This window comes from Sinocyclocheilus grahami, unplaced genomic scaffold (genome assembly GCF_001515645.1).
Source record: "Sinocyclocheilus grahami isolate Dianchi unplaced genomic scaffold, SAMN03320097.WGS_v1.1 scaffold198.1, whole genome shotgun sequence".
NCBI classification, from domain to species: Eukaryota; Metazoa; Chordata; class Actinopteri; order Cypriniformes; family Cyprinidae; genus Sinocyclocheilus; species Sinocyclocheilus grahami.
Window position 1 is genome coordinate 348,001 of NW_015505377.1, and position 20,962 is coordinate 368,962.

General features: G+C 36.4%; 1 long non-coding RNA gene across 1 annotated transcript; it reads left to right on the plus strand.

Moving 5' to 3' along the window:
- The first annotated feature begins 1,313 nt into the window (after nucleotides 1-1,313).
- On the plus strand, nucleotides 1,314-19,758 carry LOC107595165 (uncharacterized). Its single transcript, XR_001610242.1, has 3 exons — nucleotides 1,314-1,556; nucleotides 19,412-19,420; nucleotides 19,711-19,758. It is a non-coding gene; the product is annotated as an uncharacterized lncRNA (long non-coding RNA).
- The last annotated feature ends 1,204 nt before the right edge of the window (nucleotides 19,759-20,962 follow it).

Sequence of the window (20,962 nt, forward strand, 5' to 3'; positions counted from 1 at the left end):
CACACACACTCTCTCTCTCTCTCGCTCTCTCTCACACACACACACACACTCTCTCTCTCTCTCGCTCTCTCTCACACACACACACACACTCTCTCTCTCTCTCGCTCTCTCTCACACACACACACACACTCTCTCTCTCTCTCGCTCTCTCTCACACACACACACACACTCTCTCTCTCTCTCGCTCTCTCTCACACACACACACACACTCTCTCTCTCTCTCGCTCTCTCTCACACACACACACACACTCTCTCTCTCTCTCGCTCTCTCTCACACACACACACACACTCTCTCTCTCTCTCGCTCTCTCTCACACACACACACACACTCTCTCTCTCTCTCGCTCTCTCTCACACACACACACACACTCTCTCTCTCTCTCGCTCTCTCTCACACACACACACACACTCTCTCTCTCTCTCGCTCTCTCTCACACACACACACACACTCTCTCTCTCTCTCGCTCTCTCTCACACACACACACACACTCTCTCTCTCTCTCGCTCTCTCTCACACACACACACACACTCTCTCTCTCTCTCGCTCTCTCTCACACACACACACACACTCTCTCTCTCTCTCGCTCTCTCTCACACACACACACACACTCTCTCTCTCTCTCGCTCTCTCTCACACACACACACACACTCTCTCTCTCTCTCGCTCTCTCTCACACACACACACACACTCTCTCTCTCTCTCGCTCTCTCTCACACACACACACACACTCTCTCTCTCTCTCGCTCTCTCTCACACACACACACACACTCTCTCTCTCTCTCGCTCTCTCTCACACACACACACACACTCTCTCTCTCTCTCGCTCTCTCTCACACACACACACACACTCTCTCTCTCTCTCGCTCTCTCTCACACACACACACACACTCTCTCTCTCTCTCGCTCTCTCTCACACACACACACACACTCTCTCTCTCTCTCGCTCTCTCTCACACACACACACACACTCTCTCTCTCTCTCGCTCTCTCTCACACACACACACACACTCTCTCTCTCTCTCGCTCTCTCTCACACACACACACACACTCTCTCTCTCTCTCGCTCTCTCTCACACACACACACACACTCTCTCTCTCTCTCGCTCTCTCTCACACACACACACACACTCTCTCTCTCTCTCGCTCTCTCTCACACACACACACACACTCTCTCTCTCTCTCGCTCTCTCTCACACACACACACACACTCTCTCTCTCTCTCGCTCTCTCTCACACACACACACACACTCTCTCTCTCTCTCGCTCTCTCTCACACACACACACACACTCTCTCTCTCTCTCTCTCTCTCTTCAGTCCGGTCGTTGCGCGTCTCCTGAGCAGACATCAGACCGTCGCCTCGGTTCTCCGGTGTTTATTCGTGAGAAGCGGCTCATGATGCGAGGTTTATCCGTTCTTCAGCTGCTGCTCGTGACGCTGAGCGCGAGAGAAGCGCGAGAGATCGGTGGCGGGAGTTTCCTGGAAGACGAGCAGCAGTGGCTCTCAGCGGTCCACCGCTACAGCCGCACCGTCAAACACTGGAACCGCTTCAGAGACGTGAGTTATCGGTTTAAAACTACAACCGGAAATGTTGTGTGTGTGTGTGTGTGTGTGTGTGTGTGTGTGTGTGTGTGGAACAAATGCCAAAACGTGCGTATTTATTCAACCCGATCTCATGAAAGTGCGTATAAATAGTACGCCAAATATGAAAACTCCTGGTATTGATACGCGATGGGTAGGTTTAGGGTTGTGGGGTAGATGCGTATCATATGCACGCCAACGAATTTCGTATCATATGCACGCGAAACACATGCGTATCATATGCACGCCAAAGTAAATTTTTGCGTATCAATACCACGAGTTTTCGTTTTTATTTGGCGTACTATTTATACGCACTTTCATGAGACCAGGCTCATTTATTATGTATTTTAGGCTGCCAGCCAGAACAATGCCAAACTGAAAACAATAAATCAGTTTATCATAATTAATTTTTGGGGACTATTTTATTTTTATTTATTTGGAATTTATCTATGTCGAAAAATAATTTATATAGAATTTACATAGAGTTTATCTATGTTCACAAAGTCTTTTGTATCGTTATTATTTCTGTTACAACCCTTAAAATGATCACCGAAGTACTGGAATACACGATATAAATACTGTCAGCAATCAAATGTAGCGATCAAAATAGAATAAAGTGACGACGCTTCTAATAACGATTGTAACACAAGTGACTTAAAAAGAGATTCATTCAAAAAACGGAATGAAACAAGTGAGGTGTTATGAGCGAGTCATTGAATCATTTGTTCAACTTATTTTTTTTAACATTTCGTTGAATATTGAATATATTTTATAAATAGACTGCAGCAATTTTTACTAGAACCTCTGTTTAGTTGTCTAATGTTTGTCTAATAATGGTGAGAGGAGAGTGATATTTAAAAAATTCAAGTATAATATTAAATATTATTAATATTAAAATATTATCCACATGTAATGTTAACAAATAAATTACTTTAATCTCAGATAAAGCATCAAAGATGTGGTCCGTGAGGTTCAGTATCGAGAACTTTGCATTATTTTGTGCTAAGTATTCTGCAAATACATTTACATATTTATGTGCTTAATAAAAATTCCCTCTATTTGTACTTTTAGTGTACTAAACTGGTATACCATACTAAAGTCTGCCTAAATGCTGATGTAGCATAAAACTATTAATTTTAGTTTTTAATGTTTATTAAAAGGTAAACATTTTTAATATGAACTCGTTATTGTCTATAACATGCAAATAATTATCCAGTAGTCATTTGCGACCAGAATTTAAATGTCAGTGCATCTCTAACGTTAACCAATAGAATTACATTCAGGGTTGTTATCGTTAACTAAAACTAAAACCATTAAAAAAAGTTTGTTACGTGAAAAAAAAAATACACAAAAACTTATTTCAGCTCATTTTTAATTTTCGTTTCAGCTGAAGTACTAAAATATTTAAAACTAATTAATAAAAATGTATAATTACTCTGAAAATGACAATAACACTGTATGAAGATCACCTCAACATCATTCAAGATGATAACCTCAATTCAGTATGTGAAAAATGGCAGGAAATAGATACAGATAATGCATGTTAATAAACATACTGAATTTATGAGCTGTTATTCTGAAAATGATTTTTTCGCCCAGAGCAGCGAGGAAACATTGCCTGCTCATCTCCATCACGCTGTTTAGGAAGAGAGCTGGTGAGAAATGACAGCTGAAGTCTCGTCTGCTCCCCGAGGCTCTGCTGTCTGGATGAGTTAGTGCTACAGAGACAGACATTGTGCGTTTTGTGTTTATTTATTTGAGAGAAAGACCGCTTGGGAACCGTCCGTCAGCGCAGGACTGACTCAGGTGACAGAGATAGTGTGTGTGTGTGTGTTTAGAGCAAGAGTTTTGGTTTAGGCTGCGTAGTTGGCCTCAGTTAACCTCATCAGGTTAGTAGTAGGGCTGTCAGAATGGCTGAAAAACTAAATTGGAATTTTGTACTTGAATATTACTAAAATTCTAATTATATTCGAATTTAAAGGGATAGTTCACCCAAAAATGAAAATGTGTTGTTTATCTGCTTACCCCCGGGGCATCCGAGATGTAGGTGACTTTGTTTCTTCAGTAGAACACATTTGATGATTTTTAACTGCAGCCGTTGCAGTCTGTCAGTCGTGTAATGCATGGCAATGGTAACAAAATCTATGAGAGTAAAAAAAACATGCACAGACAAATCCAAATTAAACCCTGCGGCTCGTGACGACACATTGATGTCCTAAGACACGGAACGATCGGTTTGTGCCAGAAACCCAACAGTATTTATATCATCTTTTACCTCTAATACACCACTGTGTCCAACTGTCTCTGAGCGTGCGCACGGCATCCGGTGCGTGAGGTGTGTAGCGCTCTGCCGTAGTTTACGCAAGCACCGGAAGTGATCTCTCGCGCGTATACGTCACGCAGTGGTTACACAGTGCACAGTCATTGTAGGTACGACGGCTAATCATACGGCTGTGTGAGAACAACTGTGTGAACGGCTTGATTTTAGTTTTGACGTAAACAAGATCTCCACATTGAACCCAGCGTTGTGGCTTCAACTGGATAGGCTAAAAAACATTATAATGCAACGACATTTACGTCGTCATCGTGTCTCGTGCGCCGCTGATAAGGCTGTCTGACGCACACCTAAAATTCGAATGCAACGTTTTTGCATTCGAATGTGGATTTTTATTTTAAATTCGACGAATATTCGAAATAAATTTTTTTTTTTACAGCCGTATTTAGTAGCGATGCGATTGGTTAACTGAAGGACTACGTTATGGCTCTGGCATCGACACAGCACACTATGGGTTTTATTGTCTTGTTTGGGTCCATGCTTGTCAAAAATCGAACTAATTTCTGACTCATCATTCTGTTTGTTTCTTTAGTATAGTTGCTAAACACCATTTAAATCTTATAGAGCCAGTATATGAAACAAACCTGAAATTGTACTCACCCTCAGGCCATTCAAGATGAGGATGAGTTTGTTTCTTCATCAGATTTGGAGAAATGTAGCACTGCATCAGTGTCTCAGCAATGGATGCTCTGCAGTGAATGGGTGCCGTCAGAATGAGAGTCCAAACAGCTGATAAACACATCACAATAATCCACAGCACTCCAGTCCATCAGTTAACATCTGGAGAAGACAAAAGCTGAAACTAATCTCTGATGGCCTGAGGGTGAGCACAATTTCAGCAAATGTTCATTTTTGGGTTAACCACTCGTTTGCATGTTTATGATCTTCATCGAGCATATTTACCTTTGAACTAACTTGTGATCAAATACCAAAACACAAAGTTAAAGTGACAAAGATACAAGACGGCTCATTTGTTTTGCTTCCTAAAATACTATCCGTCACTTTGGAGTGACAACACAATGTTGGCGCATGATGAATGATTTGTGAATAAGTCTTTCTCAACAACTTTAACGCTGGTCAGAGGTGAAAACTGGAGTGTTATAATGTAAATTATGAGCTGATGCATTGTGATACAGTCGTCACACTTGCCATATGCCAGTCTAGAGGTGTGTGTGTGTGATTAATGCTTCTGTGTGACATGTTTATTCACACTCCTAACACTGTAAACGCAGTCTATTAGCCTCATGCTACTCTTCTTTACAGTAGTAATCATGTGCTTCACTCCGGTGCTTCTTGTCTCATTGTATTTGTTAGTACAGGCTGCACTACAATATGCACTTCCAAAAGACTAGTCACAGCTCAGGATGAGTTATTGAACACATGGGCATGTTGTGTTTTACTTTATGAAATGTTACTTTCAGGGTTCAAAATGAAGTTTTGCCACACTGCCATTAGTGGGAGAATTAAGTATTTCTTACCAGCCATACAACTGTATTTTGCATGTTCTTTATTCATGCATTTATCTCACAGTTAAGTGATTGAGCTGTTTTTTTTCCCCGTGGAACACTCTGCAGATGTAAAAGATCTGTCACAAAACATGTTATATCTTACATTGTTGTTTTGTTATGTGAAGATGTTTTGTGATACGTTGTTTTGTTACATTGCGCTGTTTTATGTAACGTTTTGTTTTGCAGTGCTGTTTCATGTTACATTATATTTGTTCTTTTATGCTGTTCTTTTGTTTTGTTATGCTGTTTTGTTACATTGTTTTATATTACATTGTTTTGTTATATTTAATGTTGTTTAATGTTATGCCATTTTGTTACGCTGTTTTATGTTGTTGTTTTATGTTTTGTTCCTTTATATTTTGATATGTTGTTTTTTAATGTTATGTAGTTTTGTTAAATTTTTTGTTTGTTTAACATTGTTATTAATATATTTTTATTTTAAAGGTCACCACATGGATGTCTGAAGAATAAAAACTTCAGGCATTCTAGATAAGCTTCTTTTTATTTTAATTTCAAGTAGATTTAGTTGATTTGAACAACACATGTCTCTTACATGAGTGACAGTCAGATGTTATTCACCATGTAATATTGCAGGTTTTTGTGAGTAATTGTTTTATTTACTCTACAAGCCAAAGCCAGTTTGATTTGCTCCTGTTACGTTATCTCCTGTTTTTGCTCAATGTGATGCAAATCTCAAACTTCAGAACAGATTCCAGCACAATTAGCTGCAGCTGCTGAAGGGAAGCGTGACTCAAACGTTACGGCGCGGACGGAGTAATATCTGCGCACTGAAGCAGTGATTGATTAATAGCTCTGCAGCGCGGCATCATTGTTATTAATAACAGCACTGCTCCTGAGACAGTCGTTAGGAAAGCAGCGTCTCATCACGATCAATTATGCCAAGAAGAGTCGTGTTATCTTGCAGTCATGTTTCAGACAGATTTCTTGACTGATAATGTCTTGCACAGATGGTTGTTTCGCAGAAAAATATGGGGAATATGCTGAGAATGATTAGTTGCAACTGCTGTTAGTAAATTAGATGAAGCGTATTTTGTTGATTCGTGGTGTAAAATAAATACTAGAGAGCTGATTTAGACTATTTTGTTTGTAAATGAGCTTTAGAATGACAATATTGCGGTAAATTGAGGGAACTAGTTGATTGAGTTTACAGTTAATCTGCTCTTCTGATCCAGACAGAACAAACCACATTTGCAACCTATTTTGCTTCTGTAATGTGCCTTATTTCTGAGTGAAACAGGAAAAAATGTAGTTTGAGAATTATTTAATTTAGAAGCAATTGATTGGATGAAGATAAACAGTGACAGGCTTTCTGCTGGTCTTTAATTCGCCCTTCCAAGGCCTAAAAAGGTCTTGAATCAGAAAGTCTTAAATTCATAAAATCATGGCTTTAAATGTTGCATGCACTGAAAAAAAAAAAAAGAACATCTTCCTCTGTATTTTTGTCTTATCAATATAAATATATATCATGACACATTTACTTGAATGACATAAAATAAGTCTTGTTTTATGAGAGATTGTTCAAAAGTAAGTGAGTTTATGATAAAACAAGAACAAATATCTGTCAATGTGGAATGAAAACTTTTCTTTAAATCTATTAGATTTTTCTGAGCCTATTGGCAAATATTTGTTGTTGTTTTAATCATGCACTCATTTCATTTTGATCAATTTCTCATAAAACAAGGCTTATTTTATGTCACTTTGCTTCTGAAGTAAATGTTTTTTAAACACTCGGTTGATCAAGTTTTTACGATAAAATTTACAGTGCAAAATACAAATTAGCCTGAACAGATCTTCCCCATAAAACTCTACAACATAACCCTTAATCTCCATTCCATAGTGCCACTGATTGAAGACATTTAGAGACCATATATTGACGTATAATGTGTTCTTTCAATTTTTCTTTAAGACCTCTTGCAGAGGTCTTAGAAAGTCTTACATTTTCGTTTATCAACCTGCAGAAACCTGGATGAATCTTTCGGGTTAGTATTGCTCATCCGTTAGCCTCTTTGTAGAAAAGCATCTGCTAAATGAATAAATATGAATGTAAATGCAACAAACAGGAAAATTGCAAAATTGAGTTTGAATTGGAATGTAATTCATGCAATAGAAAAGTTAGACAAGATAATCTTTGAAAGTTGACTTGGCAAAGGCTTGTTTGAAAGTTTTTCAAGGTCTGTAAATGCCGTCAGTGTGTTGTGGCCAATTCAGATTCCAACTTATGAATAGAGAGAGAGCTGATTTAATTGTTGTGGTTTATGAAAGAGAAAAGAAGGTCAGTGCAAGCAGAAAAACATGTTTCTGTGTCTCTGCGTCAGACCTCACAGAAGGTGTTGAAGTCTGTGCTCTGGGGTTTTGTGTGTGTTAATGAGAATCTCGACTGCTGAAGTGAGTAATTACTTAAATCCTGATTGTCTTTTTGTGTTTGCTGAATCAGTTATGATGAGATGACCTTATTTTGGGATCACATTTCTCTTTGTGTCCTCATAATCTGCTGGCGTGTCCTAATCGTGCCGTTTATGAATATGTTTTACAAACTGCTCAGAAGATCAGCACATGTTGTGTTCTTCTGTTTACTGCTAATAACTGCTCTGATGCTGTAGGACCTGTTGATTGGCTCTCTGTAAGATTTAACCCTGGTTATCCTGGTCCCAAAAGTAGACATGTGGTGACACAACCAGTAAAAACTAGACTGGCCTCACCCACGGTGAAATATCAGTGATGTTTTGTAGCATGTTTCAGAATCTATTCTTAAAAATTACCCTGGGTTAGCATGTTGCCCATATATGGTAAGCGGCTCAGGAAGTGGGTGTGGCTTGAGCTCTGCTGTGTGTAAGTGTCCTCCTCAAAGCTTTACTGGTAACGGGGTTTATTTTACATTCAGGGCACATTATCAACAAACGAACAGAAATCTTGTAGCTGTCAGAGACCGTGGATGGCATTGTCTTATCTTTTAGTTGTTTTGCAGCCATAGGGATATCTCAAGTGTTGCTATTATTTTTTTTTTAATGGCATCACTTTATAATAAGGTCCAAATGCATGCATTAACTAGCTGTACGTTTGTAAAATATGCAATTTTGTGCAGATGCTGATATTTATATGATGAAATTCTGATGCTTGAAAAGGTAAATCAATGAGTTCTTTATAACAGTACAGCATGATACTGACATAAAATTATATAAATATCAGTCGTTGTCGCTCTATATCTCCAATAATATGAGATTGAAATGATCCAAACATATAATGCAGTGATTGAGAGCTGAAGAAATAAAGGCTCCTCCTCAGATGTGAGATGTTCTGGAGGCTTGTGAAGATCATTCCTCCGCTGAGGAACAGTGAAAGTAAAGCTTCTGGAAACAAACGCTCCTCAAAAGATCCTGAGGATCAGATTTGAGACTCTAAAACATGATTGAAGGAGAATCAAGTAAAGCTGAGCTGCTTCAGTCCAGTAAGTGTTCATCTGGAGATATTACTGACGTTATTCTGACCTTTACTTGATCAAAACCAGTCCAGATCTGACACGAGAAGCTCCAGCTGAAGCTGGACGCTTGTACAACTACACTAAAAGACCTTTAACTGGATAAAACACTCTAAACTATCAACCAGAGACAGAAGGCATGCAGGAGATTGAGTATGACAGGGACTTGTTTATGTTTTATTGTAAAATTATGTTTTAAAGTCACCATTTGCGTGATTAATCTTCTTTTCGGTTTGGTTTGTTCAATTATTGAATTGTATTTAATGTTCAACTGCTAAACACATTGAAGTCTAATTTTTAAGGAGCCAAAATGAAGTTAATCAAGATGTTTATTCGTCAAACACTTACTGTATTAGGTCTTACTGTACTTACTGAGAAACGTTGATTTAAATGTGTGTTTGGTTGAACAACTAGTCTAACGTGCAAAAACTAGAAAGCACTACAACTACTGAAACTCAAATCTGCTCTGCAGCTAGCTGCTTTAATGTTGTAAGTTATGTACAACATTAAATAACTTTAGTTTCCCAGGTCAGTCTTACAGCTGATGAAGTTGAAGAGCGTCTGCCGGATGGTCTTTATCTCAAACAGTAGCTCAGCGTTTGTGTTTGCTGAATCAGTTATGATGAGATGACCTTATTTTGGGATCACATTTCTCTTTGTGTCCTCATAATCTGCTGGCGTGTCCTAATCGTGCCGTTTATGAATATGTTTTACAAACTGCTCAGAAGATCAGCACATGTTGTGTTCTTCTGTTTACTGCTAATAACTGCTCTGATGCTGTAGGACCTGTTGATTGGCTCTCTGTAAGATTTAACCCTGGTTATCCTGGTCCCAAAAGTAGACATGTGGTGACAGAATGTGATTCATATTTTGCTGTCAAACAGACTGTATTTTATTTATTCAGAGGCGAACTCGTGTTCTCATTAGACAGCATGCCGGTTTGTTCAGGAAGTTAATGTGGATGTAAATGCATAAACTCTTGCTTCATGGCTGCCATTGTGGTGCTTAATTCTTAATGATGCATCTGCTCTCAGCACCTGGCCTTTAAAATTTCATCATCAGGAGCCTTTCACCCGTCTGCAGCTCTCAGAAACGCTGTATAAAACCGGCACACATACCGAAGGGGACATTGAGGAGTTGAGCCGCAAGCCGTGTTTGTCCTTCTGCATATGCTTGCAGTCAGACAGCAGGGGATTGTGGGTAATTGCTCTCGCTCAGGGCGATGTGGCCAATGCGTCTGCCCTCCACTGCCCACACGTTTGCTGCACTGACGCAGGTTAAAGGACATTTTAAAAGGGACACATCCTGGTTTCAAAAGACAGTATAGATAATGCACATTAAAGCAAGATTTTGGCAAATTTTATGCCTGTTATTTAATTATTTTAGGCTGTAACAAAGTATTCAGTCAAATAAACAATGTAACACTAAGGCATCTGTCAGGGTTTGGTTGGATGATGAAAAACGTGTCTAAACGACAGGCGCTTGGCAAGTAAGATGAATTTACGACGTCAGAAAAGAAAGTTCTTTCAGAGGTGAAATAGATTGACATTTTGATTAAAGATTATGCATGTTATTTCATATCAATGCATGTTTTTTTTAAATGATGCATTGATGAATCATTCATAGTAAGTTCAGAAACATGAGTTTAGAAAATGAATGGGATAAGTTTTAACTTCATGCCGACTTTAACAACTTAATTAATTTTTTTTCCAGTTTTGCTACTTTTTTTAAACAAAGTCCGTAATATTGTTTTCAGTCCAGTTTTACATACACCTTAAAAAAAGGCGTAAAACAACTTTCACTCAGAAATTTAGTAAATTTCACAACTTATTGCAATTAAATGAATTATTAATATTTTTTAATTAAAATGAAAAGAAACGGCAAGTGACGCATTGAATTAAATGTTTGTTTGTTAATCATTTGTTAACATTATTTAGCTTCATTAGTTAACATGACTAACAATTAAAACATTTACAGCTTTTATTAATCTGAATGATAATTTCAGCATTTATTAATACATTTTTAAAATCACAAGTTGTCTCTTAACCTTAATGCACTATTTACTAACATAACCATTTTTAGCATTAACACAGGTTAATAAATGCTATAAAATATATATTGTTCATTATTAGTTTGTGTTAGCTAATGCAATAACTAATGTATAAAATGAGACCTTATTGTAAAGTGTTATTATATTTTCTTGTAAAATGTCTTTTAGGGCTGCACGATAAATCGCATGTGATAGTGATGCGCATCTCGTCAGTAAAGCCGGTTCTGTGATTAGTAGTAAATCTCCATCACGTGCTTTCAGATGGAGCAGCATTTACTACACCGAGCCGTAGTTCACTGACAAGCTACGCAAAAAAATCGCAGATGATATCATCGATATTATAAAATCGCGCTGCGATAAAGTTGTTTGCGTAGCTTCTCAGTGAACTACGGCTCTGTGTAGTAAATGCTGCTCCATCTGAAAGCATGTGAAAATACCACATTTAATAACATGTTTTTACTCCATACTCACTTCATAACGTCAGTCGAGTGTTTGAAATAAATCCTTCTGTGAGATGATGTGGCTTCTCACACAGAATAAGGCACGCAACATATTTCTATTCTAAGCAGTGATAAAGGCATTGCATTATTATATAATTTATTATAAGGGAAATTATAATTAGAAGAACTCGGATAAATTAAATCTGATAAATTAAAGTTAAATCTTCTGTTTATTCAGCTACCGCTATAGGGATTTACTGGATTTCTTCTGCGGGGCGTATTTGGAGTTTCTCTGGCCTTCGGATGGAGATTTACTACTGATCACAGAACCGTGCTTCACTGACAAGATGCATGCACGAATATCGCAGCTTTTGCCTAATATCGATTGCAATTTATCGTGCAGCCATAATGTCTTTGTTTTATTTAACTTAAGAAAATATTTTTTTTACAGTGTACATACGCAGTTTCCAGTGAGTTTTTCGAGAGAAAATTTACAAACGTCATTGTCATTACGCTTCAGGATTGTATAGCAGGAGGTCTGTTTATGTCATTGTGCTTGTTGCACCATTTAGTAAGCAATGGATAGTAAATGCGCGCGCACACACTATGATTCAGTTTGTCAACACACATTAGCATAATGTCACACACACTCTCAGATTCATGCATATGCAAGAAATAGCTTTGCTTTTCAGCAGCCAGATTTGTGTGTGTGTCAACTTGTTAATATTTCCAGAGACAGACGGTAATAGTTATGCAGATATCTGGCATATTGGCTCTGTTACAGAACCAGAAATATAATGCAAGTGCAAAAACATACTGGATATATAGCTATGTTTGGCAATGCATTGTTAGTATGTGGTCCTGTTGAACAAGCTTTAAGGAATAGTTCACCCAAAAATGACAATTAGCTGAAAATATATTCATCTTCAGACCTTCTAAGATTAGGATGAGTTTGTTTCTTCATCAGGTTTGTAGAAATGTAGCACTGCATCAGTGTCTCAGCAATGGATGCTCTGCAGTGAATGGGTGCCGTCAGAATGAGAGTCCAAACAGCTGATAAAAGCATCACAATAATCCACAGCACTCCAGTCCATCAGTTAACATCTGGAGAAGACAAAAGCTGAATCAAATCCAGCATTGTTTTTAACTAAAATAAAGTGTTCTGGTGTGAATCAGGAGAGAAATCTGCACAGATCAAGCAGCGTTTAAACAGCTCTAAACAAATATGTGGATTTTTATGTGAGAGACAACAGCAGATGCACTTTTTCACTGGAGGAAACGTTATTATGAATTATGGACTCGTATTTTAGTTAAAAACATCTTAATGCTGGATTTGTCTCAGCTTTTGTCTTCTCCAGATGTTAACTGATGGATTATTGTGATGTTTTTATCAGCTGTTTGGACTCTCATTCTGACGGCACCCATTCACTGCAGAGCATCCATTGCTGAGACACTGATGCAATGCTACATTTCTACAAACCTGATGAAGAAACAAACTCATCCTGATTTTAGAAGGCCTGAAGATGAATATATTTTCAGCAAGTTGGTTGCAAACCTCAGTATTCTTGCCGTTAAAACAGTGTTGTTATTCAGGTAGAGGGATATAAACATGTCAGTAGTTTAACTTACTTTAAACAGACTTGTAGCAAGACATTCACATCTCCGAGTAAAGGAGTTTTTTTTTGTCAGATCTGATAGGATGTCAACATGTGGTGGATTATTTCACAGTCTTTTCACCGGAGCGAGCCGCTGTTCTTTTGACAGTGAAAGCCTTTCTTGTGGGTTTTTGTGAGCAGTGTGTAACCGCGGTCTCATGCGGTGAAGCATTTTGTGTAGCGTTCAGATCTGAAAGTCTTCATTTGAAACCCGTCTCGGGCGGCAGATCGGCTTTCAGATAGCTGGGAATAATTTAAGGCGGTGATATGATCTCAGACTGTAGTCGTGAGACACAGACGGATCTCCAGGTATTGTGTCTTTTGAAGAATCGTAAATCACGCCTGATGTGAGCGCGTGGCTTCAGAATATCAAACCTAATAACAGAGCGCTTCTACCGTTCTCCTCGAAGTCTTTTAAATGCAGGTCTTCTCTGACGCAGCGGGTTCAGGAAGTCTTTGTGTTTTATGTGTTAGAGGTAAAGACACGTTACCCTCAGGATGAGGCTGCTTCAGTGCCTTTGAAATAAAAATGTTTTAGAGCAAGTCTTTGTTCTCATTTAAATGATATAGTTTGATGTTTGTTCTACAGTCATTGAAGGGAAAGTGTTGGACAAGCAGAGCCAGTGCAGGGCTCCAGACGCATTCTTCCCACTGGTCGCTCCTTTGTGATATGTGACCCTGGAGCACAAAACCAGTCTTAAGTCTTATAGCCAAAAATACATTGTATGGGCCAAAATTATACATTTTTCTTTTATGCCAAAAATCATTTGGATATTCAGTAAAGATCATGTTCCATGAAGATATTTTGTAAGTTTCCTACCGTAAATATATAAAAACTTAATTTTTGATTAGTAATATGCATTGCTAAGAACTTCATTTGGACAACTTTAAAGATGATTTTCTCAATATTTAGATTTTTTTGCACCCTCAGATTCCAGATTTTCAAATAGTTGTATCTCGGCCAAATATTGTCTTATCATAACAAACCATACATCAATGGAAAGATGATTTATTATGAAAGATGATGCATAAATCTCAATTTTGAAAAATTGACACTTCAGACTGGTTTTGTGGTCCAGTGTCACATATATTGAACTCCGAGAGAAAAACCGTGTAAAATATCCCGGAAAACATGGTATATGGCATCTTTAGCATTTGCATTGGTCGAAGTGTTAAATTAGTGGTGCATTATGACGGAAAAAGTTCTTAAATTTAATGAGCATGTTTGTTGGTGGGCAAAAAAAAAGCTTCTAAGACTACTTGCTCTATTCTTTTTTCTATTCTATCTGTTTTCTTTTTACTTATTATATAATAAAAACAACAACCTTGCTACATGTACTGCGTTACGCTAACTGAGACTTGTCTTAGCACTTGCAATCATTGCTCTCTTGTTCATTTTGATTGCGTCCATTGTCCTCATTTGTAAGTCGCTTTGGATAAAAGTGTCTTCTAAATGCATTGAATATTACATTTGTGATCTTGTTGTCACGTTTTACAAGAAAAGATAATTGTCTGTTTTGCTTACATAGCTACATCTACACACCTTTCACTTTTTAAGACTGAAACAAAAGATGGATTCATTGTTATTCTTAATTAAAAAGCACAACAACAATAAAACCGTAAGATACAATGACAAACTAGCTTACAAAATGTTTATTAACAAAAAAAAATAAGACGAGGCATGGCATACGCCACATGCTGTTTTATATAATAATAAAAGAGAGCCTCCATAGCATAATGTGAGGTAAACAGCAAAGATAAGCTTTTCAAAATGAAAACAAAAAGAAAAGTAAAACTAAACTTGCTGTCGGTGACGGCGCTTGCATGTTTTTCCCCACAAGAATACCAAAATGTTCACCTTCTCTGGTTTAAGAAGTGGTCTCTTACTTTGCTTTAGCTTGAAAACCATCCATCGTTTCCTCAATATTCGCGTCATTTTTGCTGCTCGCACCTTCGCTCTCCATTACTATTAAACTGTGAGGGAATATTTAGATCGGGTGGTGTCTGGTTATTTGTTAATCTAGCCACTGTGCTAAATAAAAACCTAGGATTGTTTTGGTTATTTTCTATGAGTTTGTGGATATGCTCGGCCCTGGCGGCTTTTAGAGCCTGTCTATAGCTGGACATACTGCTTTTCCACGCATACTCTAAATATAAAACTAAAAGCACCAGTAGGTGGAGACAAATCCCTGTCTTAATAAGTGAATGATTCAGTCATTCATTCAATCGATTCGTTCAAACGGCTGATTCATTCAGAAACGAAGCAAGTGATTGCCTTTATGTATGGCTCACTGAATCATTGATTCAGTCGATTCGTTTAAAAACTTGGATTCTGTGTGTTGATCAGAGACGCACAACAGTTCTCCTTATTTTTCTTGGCGAAATTACTGACAATGTGTCTAAAATGTAATTATTCACACCTTATCTTCATTTTTACTGTAGGTAAAAAAACTTTTATGTAACCTATTTTTGTCTTTCTAAACGCCAATGATGATTCTGAAAGAAAACACACAGTGTTTGTTATAGTAACACATGCAACTTTCATGTGCGTCTGAATAACATTACCACACGCTTGTATTTTAGCGTTGCAGTTAATGTTGTGGTCATTTTAGCAAATGGTTTTCTCCGTAAATTCAGTTCAACAGCATTAAGTTGAAGAGGGTAAACTTTATCATACACAGCCGTCTACACACAGTAACCAGAGCAAGAGATACGATACATTTCTTTTGCATATCTGACAGTGTAACATTAATTAGAAGTTGTTATTTTTTAAAGTCTAATAAATGTTCCAATTAATAGCTCTCAGTTATACTGTAACGTTGAATGGCTAAAGTCAATGGTTAAATATTACAATTTCATAGAGACATCAGTAGTATAGGTATCAGTGATATGGTATAGCGAGATGCCATTAATATACTGTCTTTATGTTTGTACATTAATTTGAAGATTGAATGCGAAGCTATTGCGATATGAAAGTGTATTTAAAAGTTAATGCAATATAAATGATTTTCTAGGTGGGATTAATCGCGATTAATTTAAGAAGAATGCGATTAAATTTTTTTTTTTAAATCGATTGACAGCACTAATATCAATTTTTTTACATTTATTTTTTTCTGTTTAGATTTTTGGGTTAACGTGGCAGAACAACTTTGTATATAGATTTGTATGTCGTATGATTGCCTGATTACATGATTATGTTTAGTTCTGTGAGTGGCGTGTAGTTTTGATCTTTGCATTTTTGCATTTTAATCCTATTTTGTGTAAAATGTGAAGATTCGTGTTTTTGGGGCTTGAAACCCTGACAAACATTATACAGTAAGTGGGAGCCAGGGAAAAATCCATCCTGTGAATGTAGTGAAATGTCATAGTTGCTCTTGCTAACTGATTATTCCTGGTTCAGACTGTATGTGAATGGTGATGATGATCTGCAGTACATCAGCAGGATCTTCTGCACAGTGACTGTAGTTGGTTTTCTAGTCTCTTGTTCCTGTGGAGTGAATCTAAATGTGCAGCTGGCAGCTTCAGACTGTGATGTCGATTTATTCTGGCCACATGATAAGAGCTGCAGGCTGGAGGTTGTATGGATTCTGCCCGGGAGGAGTCAAGCACGCGCTCGACTGAAGAAAATGTCCAGTTTCATGGTGCTCGTATGGCTGGACTGATATGAAACCGCAGTTTGGGAAGAGCCTTAATGCATTTCTGACAGGATGCGGCGGCAGGTCTTTTATTTCTCTGGCCGTGTCTGTCAGTAAATGGGCGAGAGCGCATAGAGAAAGAAAATAGAGATGGGGAAAGTGAGTGAAAAACTCTGCAGTGGCAGTTGTGACAGTGTTTGAGAAAGGGATGCAATGCACACTTATACTCTGTTCTAAAACACAGTGTGCCACCCTATATAGACAGCATTTTAAAGCATGTCAGGACACTGAGGCTGTTCCAAAAGATTATTTTCAACTTTTTGTTAAAGTGCATTACTATGCACAAGCATGCCTGTGATGTTGCTTTAGAATTTGGCCAAACTCATTGCATTCCTGTAGCTCAAGCAGTAGATCATGGTGCTTGCAACACCAAGGCCGTGGGTTCAATTCCCAGGGAATGCATGCAATAAAATTAATTTTGGATAAAAGCATCTGCCAAATGCATAAATGTAAAACAGGGTTATTATGGTTAACTAAAACTGAAATTAAAACCTAAAATAAAATACTAATAAAAAATTAAACCTAAAATTAACAAATTAAAAAATAAAATTCTAATCTAAAATGAAAACATTTTCATTACTCAAAATAAATGATAAATCTTAACTGAAAAAAAATATTTTGCCAGGGCAGTATCTCATTTTAATTTAGTTGAACTGGATGTACTAAAATAACTAAAATTGAAATAAAAAATTATAAAAGCTATATAGACAAAAAACTACTGAAAATGACAATGACACACAAAAAATAACTAAAATTGAAATGAAAATGGAAAATAAAAAGTGATTCAAAATATGAATACAAGCTATAATAGCGTCTCGGTAATACTAAAATAACACTGATGTAAATTGTAGTGCATTGCAAAATGCTCTATAAAAGTGGAGGAAGTTCTTACAAAGTAGTTTATTAAATACTGATATATATAATTCTTATTAGTGTTTCACAAATTAATTATTGACTTCTGAGGTTGTAATTGATTTAGGATGCTGTCTGTGTTAGACTCACTTAATGTCGGAGCAGAGCGCAGAGCTAATCACGCAAAAGCTGCGATGAAAATATGATTTTCTCTGGGAATGAAACCACAACAAAAGTGATCATCAACGAGGAAATCCCACCCATTTAAACAGATCATTCCGTTTTTTAAGTTTCAAACCCTCTGCTTGGGACTCTGAAAAACAACAAATATTTAGATGTATGTAGTTGCATTGAATATTATGCTTCCATCTATTTGGATTACACAGTTTTAACCCAAACACAATAATAAACATGCATATTTTTCATGCATATTGTAATAGATTTCTGTAATAGCACTAATAAACTGAATGTGGTTAAAATTCACACTAATCAGGTTTATATGTTTATCATCAAATCAATCCAGTTTGTTTCAATATAATTTTATTTTAATTGAATATCGTTTGTTAACAGCTAGACATATTTTAAGCATGTTCATTTTTTAAAACATATTTATAAAAATATATATTTATTGAACAGATTTGTGCTGATTCTAAACAAGTAAAATACATTGCATTTTGAAAATAACATTATTTAAATAAAATCAATGACAAATGTCTTTTCATTGATCATGCATCACTTTAAGCTTATTAGTTTATTTATGTTAAAACTGTGTAATCCAAATAACATATAATAATGAGTAAATAATGACAATTTTCATATTTGATTGTATGATTGTGTGTGTGTGTGTGTGTGTGTGTATATATATATATATATACACAGTATATACATTATGTGTGTGTGTATATATATATATATATTACTGTGTGTGTCTGTGTGTATATATATATATATATATATATATATATACTGTATATATGAATGTCTATTCCATATCTACTATAATATTATAAAATATAATATGTTGCTTGCAAAAAATTATTTTGGCCAGAATAAACTTATGCATTTTTGAATGGCTGTTAATGAAACAAAAAGTAGCTTTTTACTCACATAATGATGTAGTTTTAGCATCTACCAGCAGCAACTCAACCTGGTCGATTACTCAGCAGATGTTTGGACGTTTTGTGATCTCTGGACATCAGTATTGGCAGCGGCCATTGCAAACCACATATTGATCGAGCACTAGTGTCAATCTGTCTGTTTTTGGTTTGTTTTGCGTTATGTTCATTCTCCAGGGCTTTGTCTGCATCTAATTGAACAGTGCGGCTCCTAAGCGCTACAGAATCACAGATTGATTGTGTTGGCAGAATGTGGATGTGGTTTAGTATGCATGTGAAGCGTGAAGCATGCAAATTTCATTGGAACTAAATTTCAGCTGAGCTTCCCAGTCGGATTCGCTCCAGGAGCTCGACAACATTATAATGAGAAGCTGAGCTGCTGTCAGTCTCTTTGTGTCTGAAGACACGTTCTCTGTTTTTTAAAGAATGAGAAAAACCCTGAGCATCTACAGCGGGACTGAGAACGTATATTATCTTTTCAATTTCATTTATGGCCAAAAAGCTAAACACTATAAATGGCTCTGGCAGTCCTTAAATCCCTCGGCTCATATTCACCCAGATCATATTAATAGATGACAATTAAAGCAAAGTGCGGAGCTGTCCTCTTTCATGTGTTTCTAAGTTAACATTTAATTTTCTCTCTCTCTCTTCATTCCTGCTTTCCGCCGGCCTCGCGCTGCTGAAGGAAGTGGAGGTTTGTTTCTGTGTGATGTCTGTGTTTCTCCGGAGGCCCTCAGGGGCCCGACTCATTAACAATCTGGTTTACTGCCATTCAACAGCAGTATATGTTCAAACCAATAACACTAATCAAACATCTATAATCCTCTGGTTTACAATTTTAACAGAATTTTGAGTAAATATTGTGTATAACAAAGCAACATTTGAACTATTTGGTCTAGATCAGGATAAAATATCTCTTTGAGTGTTTTATTTTACGTCACGCATGTGATTATATAATGATTTCTCTCTGGTGTTTCTCATCAGGATGACTACATCCGTACACTGGAAGGTCCACAGGCTTCGGATGAAAGTGAGTAACGCAACATACTCTTCGCTTATAAAATCTCAAAACACGTCACATCAGAACCAATTAAAAAAATAAGAAATATTATATAAAATAAGAAGAAATATTTTGCTCAGAGAAAATTAAGCCTAAATGAATCTTATGTATTTACACTTATTTTTATTTTTATAATAATTATTATTAAATAATATTTTTTTTTACATCACTGTAGTTTTTTTTTGTAATGCCTTTAAGATGATTCAAACCAAAATAGTACTAAAATTGATTACAGTTCTTGATGGTACTAAAAATAAGCTTTTTTTAAATCAAAGTGTAATTTTATTTTATTTAATTTTAGGGAGGCATTACTAATATAAAAATATTATGCCTTTAGCACATTAAAATGAAAGTTGAAAAGGATTGTCAGTGTCATTTTAGTATCATTGAGATACTATTGCACTTTTAATTAGTTTTAAAATATTTTTTTATTTAAATTTTTAAGTTTGAGAAATTTTGTTGTATTTCTGTCTTTTTTTTAATATACAGTGGGGCAAAAAAGTATTTAGTCAGCCACCAATTGTGCAAGTTCTCCCACTTAAAAAGATGAGAGAGGCCTGTAATTTTCATCATAGGTATACCTCAACTATGAGAGACAAAATGAGAAAAAAAAATCCAGAACATAGTTTTTATTAATTTTTTATTTCAGTTTCAATGCAGTTTTCAGTTTTTAACACAGCAAGTTAATGGTAAAAGGTACTTTTATATATTATATATTATTTCAGTTAATGTTTATTTTTTGTTTGTTTGTTTTAATTAACTATAATAACCCTGTCCAGAGCCAACTCAAAATCTAATCAACTCTATGTATTTCTTAATGTAAATATATATATACTGTATATATTTCAGGATAAATCTGCTCAGTGTGCGTCCGAAGCGCTCTGACTGTATTTCCATTTTTACACAAATATAATCCGTCTTCACTCATAAATGCATTTATTCTTCTGCTCGTAACATCAATCTGTCCATCATGATATAGAAAAAGAATTAAAGGTCACGACCATGGGCTTTTAATGTGCACTGAAAAAAACATTTTGAAACACTTTTCACTCAGTAAAAAATTATAGATGTATAAATGCAGACAGTTGATGCTTTTGTGATGATTAGCATGGTTTGCACTTTGCCTTTTTGACCCCAAAAAACTTTTTACTCAAATGTAAACATCTTTATGAATGA